The sequence below is a fragment of the Adiantum capillus-veneris genome, chromosome 28, assembly GCF_014529385.1.
Source record: "Adiantum capillus-veneris isolate H3 chromosome 28, ASM1452938v2, whole genome shotgun sequence".
NCBI lineage: Eukaryota > Viridiplantae > Streptophyta > Polypodiopsida > Polypodiales > Pteridaceae > Adiantum > Adiantum capillus-veneris.
The window spans coordinates 122,429,802-122,435,083 of NC_140958.1; the positions used below are offsets into that span (position 1 = coordinate 122,429,802).

Here is a 5,282-nt window from a genome sequence, read left to right on the forward strand (position 1 = left end):
AATAGGTGTTGTAAAAGCAATTGTAAACTTTTGGAATAACCATTCGAAAAGTGCACTTACAAGTAGATTCTTGCCACAGTGTCATAACGGTCGTGATGATTGAAGAATAATTCGTTTTCAGTTGCATTTAATGAACGTCCTAGAATTGGAGGGAGTTTCCTGTACATGGAATGTATGACTAAAGGAAATAGGACGTATCCTTCCAAACCTGCTCTCTCCTTACTCTCCCATTGTTTGTGCGTTGACTTTAAAGAAATCCTCCCTTTCTTGGCCTGTTGCATACATGGCTTCTTCTTCCACCCCCACAAATGTCCTCCTTAAAAGACCCTTCTATCATCTACACATTGACCTGGATCCCCACTATACGCCACTGTGTAAGCCAGGCAAAACTAGCATCAAAGTGACACTGATCATGAAAGAGGGACTCAGAGCAGAGGGAGCAAAACACTTAGATATTTGGACAAAAGACTCACTCTATCCATTGAATCCCATGACCAATGCTTTCCCAACATTTTCAAATCCCACTAACTTATTGACCTTTGCAGGTAATGGAGAGAATGGATTGCTTGCCTACTATAAAGCTCTAAACAACAAATTAGAAACTTATAAAGACATGGTGAAGCACCAAGAAGATGAGATTCAGAGACTTTCAAACTTGCATCATGAGGACCAAAAGACTGTAATGCAGCGCATACAAGAATCACAGGTCTTGCGAACAAAGGTACGGTCATTACAAAACAAAGAGACAATGTTAGGCACCCGTGTGCGAAAGAAGAAACTACGAAATCTTGAAACGTTGAAGGTAAGCTCTGGCAGCCTTAAGAAAAGAATCCAAGCATTGAGGTGAGCATTGTAGAGTGTCTAATTAATTTAAACTAATATAAATTTTTGTTTATGTTAGTTATGCTTTCTAAGCCTTTCTTTGTAGAGATTCCATCTATCTAGACAAAGAAAACATAGACCCAAATGCCAATGAAGGAGGTAGTTAAAGCCATTGATAACTAGTGGTCTTGCAAAGGATATAATGCATGAAAAAAAGTTTAAGGTTTTGCAACAGGATGTCGTTGATAGATTCATTTCAAAGAATGCAGTGTCTGCCAAGCATATACAAGGTACATTTGACTCCCTTGGAGTTAGTAAAAGAGGTTACTCAACTATTCAACAGTCTATCTCTTCCATGTTTGTGAAGAAGGGAATAAAGTCTAAGCTTTTACCAACAGCTGCAAGTGTTTGGAAGGAAAGACTACAGCTCAATAATGAACAGACAAACTTCAATTGGATGTCCATTTCATATTCAAGATATTTATATCTCACAGAGAACTACTACCACTTATAATGAGTAAAACAATATCTTCTTGGACCTCACTTTGTTGCAAACTAGAATGATAGAGTTCTACAATATCACACCCGAAGAGACAGGTGGCGTTCTACATTTTATTTTGAAGCTAGATGAGTGTGAGATTCTTAAAGATAAGAAGCTAAAGCAAGTTACAAACACATTAATGAATAGGGCTCTTTCCAAATGTCCCACTGATAACCCTTCATACTTCAGTGTTCAATTAGAAACAAACATATGGTGGCTTGGTACATTTCTGGTAATCCAGTTTTCTCCAATTTTGCAGCTCTAGCAAGCCCTCTATTGTACGTAAATTTTAGATTTACTTTTCGTATCTCATAAGTGCTAAGTATGGAGCCTGATTTACCCTTGTAATTTTTTGTGGTAAAAACGCACATTTGTAAGGCCCCCATTATGAGGAGAAGCCATCGTGCGTAAAGGTAAATCACTCACCGGAAACCAAATTTTTCACAGTAAAAAACCAAGGACAACTTTAGCCGGAATATTCCTTTTCGCCAAAATATTATGGCCGGACGGCGGTCGGAAAGTGGTCGGAAAACAACCGTCGGTTGGCCGGTGGCCAGTAGCCAATGGCCGGTGGTCGGTGGTCGGAAGTCAATGGCCGGTGGCCAGTGGCCAAATTCAAAAGCGGACTTGTCTTCTCAAGGGAGGCCACACATGGGCAGATTGGAGGGTCCGATTTGGACTTATTCACACAAGGGCGGCTACACATGGCTGCCTCTCATAAGAGAGGGCAACCCTTTTGGCCTATAAAAGGAGGCCATTTCTACACACATTTCATAGTGTGAAGTTGATGCAACAAGGTGAGTGTGAGGTGGTGAGAGTGAAGCAAGACGAGAGCTCCATTAAGGGTATAATCCCTTTGTAAACTACTTCTTGTTTTGAAGTACTACAGCCATTGAGTGGCTACTTTCCCGTGGGCGTAGCCCACATTGGGTGAACCACGTATATCGTGTGTACTCTCTCTCTCTCTCTCTCTCTCTATCTCTTTACTCTATAATCTTGTGTATGTAAATTTGTCTCTCTCCATTAAGTAATCTACTCAATTATCTATTTAGCTACGTTTTATTTCCTAACAACTGGTATCAAAGCAAGGTTTGCTCGTAGCTAAATTATCTCAAGGAAAGGATTCCTTGAATTCTACAAGAGGATTGGTGTGGCGGCTATTTTTTGATAATCTAAGCTGCTGTAACCGCTGCAGATGCTGGATGGGACGGGGCTCTAAGGACTATCGTCATGGGTGACATTCACGCAAAAAATAGACCCGCAAAAAAGTAAAGCGTGAAGGGGCGTTGAGCAATAGCCTATGGCCCCCTCCTTCAAATCTTGTATCTCAAGCTAATTTCATGCTTCCATGTCTTCACTCACCTTAAATACAGCTTCGGTCCTTCACTAATTCATCTCTTAGAGGGGCCTTCAGCTCCACTCTCTCCGCAGCATACTTTCCTCTCTTCAAGCTTTCACTGATTTGCTTTCCTTCGTCTTTGCAGCTGGGGTCTATGCTACTTGATTAAGGTTGAGCATTCAAAAGGTTGATTGAGAATTTTTTAAGTGTTCAAGCTCTCAATCTAGTGCCACTGTGCTAGTTACCATGAATACATCAGCAGGTATGCATCTTGAACCACAGGCGTTGGCTGTAAGTGCTCCCTCCTCCCTCGTCTGCCAATCTGATCACGACTCGGATTTTGAGTTTGACCTCTCACAGGTTTCTAGTCATGATCAGCCTCTTGCTTCTCCCAAGCTTATCACTCTCTCTCCTCATTGGGAAAGTTCAGCATTAATTAGCATGATCATGCCCACTTTATCTTGTGCAGAACACCATATTTACACAGGTAGCCCCAATAATCATCATTTGCATGCATGTATTGATATGGTGTCGCACAATGGCACCATAGCAGACTCTGATAACAGTCCTCCTAAATATACCTATCGTGGTTGTTGGATTGGGGCTTTAGAAGAGGACGTACTTTGCACTGGTTTGATGAGCACTAGTCCTGGTCAGAGCCCTAAGAGAAGTTACCTGACGTCGGTAATGCCAGAGAGAAGGGAACTCGAGCAGTTGCCCCCCCTCGTTGGGGTCCATCGAGGCAACATCGGCGCTAAAGATGTGAATTTGAGAGTCTGGGCACATAGCTCATCCTCTGTCGATGCTTCCTCCCCCGCTTCCCCTGCATCTGTGTCATCCGCATCAGCCTCTTCCTCGCCCCCGCATCATAAAATGGAGAGCAGGAGATGGTCTTTCAAGCGGGGTTTTTTCAAGAAAGGAGCAATTAGTCCCTCAAAAGATGTAGATCATGATGAGCATGCATGTGCCTTTAATCATGTTGTGGCGATGCTTGATGAGCGGAGCCACACAGAGATTAGGGTTTTTGATGATGGAAGTGTCGAGTTACCCAGGCGATCCTCCATGTCCAGCAGCAGCAGCACAATGAAGAAGCGAGAGAAAGGCCAGGGCCGGCAAAAGAGCAATGCTCCCGTCAGCCCTATGCGGCGTCCCCCTCACAGCCAGCGCCGTCCATCTCACCTGCAAAATCACGAGCTTCGCGGGGAGGTGTGCAAATTAGGCCCATGTCGGCCCACGCGCAGCACTACCAGAAGCAGAGGATCCGCGCCCAGGAACCGCCGCTCCCTGCTTGGCGCCTGCTTCTCGTCTCGGACCCCTCAAGTCGCGTTTTGAAAACCGCCGCAAAGGGTCGCCAAGTGTTGGGGGAGGCAATGAGGGATCTAGGTCCATTTGGCGATGAGGGGCGGAGGAGTGCCAAAGCTATCCGCAGCTTCTTTGTTTCTAAAGATTGCAAGCAACGCGCTGTGCTCCATATGGCTCCGTGTTGCTGGTGTAGGGTGACTACCTTTGGGCATGGTCAACAGCAGCTTAAGGGTTCCACACCCCACCTAATGCCTTTTATTGTTAGTGTTAGATAGCTTCGCATGGAACGTCAACCACGCAGGTGGGAAGAAGGGACTCTGCAGGTGAAATGAATAAACATGAAGGCCTGCCAGTAGTATGTTTATGAAATAGTAGTATGTATATGAAATAGGAGTAGGAACAAATTGTAAACTGTTAATTGTAACATAGAAACCACAAAAAAGACAACTCTATTTGAATTGAGTTGCTTTACAAGAGTGGACTCATTGACAAATTCTCTATAATTATGCATAACCAAAAATAAATATAAGCATGTGGAAGAATTATCTACATTGTGATCTGCTCTCGTCATTCATGCGACAATGTGGTTGTTGTGCCTTTCGGAGGCGAGCATCCACGTTTATTTTGGTATAATGTGATGCAAGCATTCAATTAGCTAGTCCAGGATAGTGTTGCAAAAGTTGTTTAGAGATGTTGCTATCGTTGTGTAGTCCCATTTTTGTGTTTCAAAGAAAAAAAAAACATGCAAGTTTCCTTGTGTGGGGAGTATGCACGATCCTGGGAACATGCCATTCCCATGATAATATACAAACTCCAACGCGTCCAATCACTCCATTCTCAATTTTGGAGAGAAAATATCACTTACTTATCACACAATCTGATAGCCCACCTCGAATGAGGTAACTCGTGTTTCACTTTCGTGTAGCTTCAAGTCTTACAAGAACATAAAATGGCTCTAAATAGTTGAGAAATACATTAAATGCCAACTGTTAGGCCAAGATTTGAAGGATTTCTATTGCCTGAGACTACCCACAGTACGACAATTTTAATCGATGACAAATACACTAAAAGACATTGTTTAGTCTAAGGACTTGTGCAAAGGTCTTACCATAGTCTCACACTAAAACATGCAATGTATCATAGATGCAATCTAATAGGTTGTCACAACTATCTTCATAGTTATATTTAGGAAACTAGCCTTACTCAAGTGTATGGTCTAGTTGTGTTAATTAGCGTATTGGGTATGCTAACTAGCTTACACAAACCCTAAGCTAGCAC

The 5,282-nt window shown here is 42.9% G+C and overlaps 1 pseudogene; it reads left to right on the top strand.

The window, feature by feature from the left end:
* The first annotated feature begins 1,451 nt into the window (after nucleotides 1–1,451).
* On the top strand, nucleotides 1,452–4,481 carry LOC147421223 (uncharacterized; annotated as a pseudogene).
* The last annotated feature ends 801 nt before the right edge of the window (nucleotides 4,482–5,282 follow it).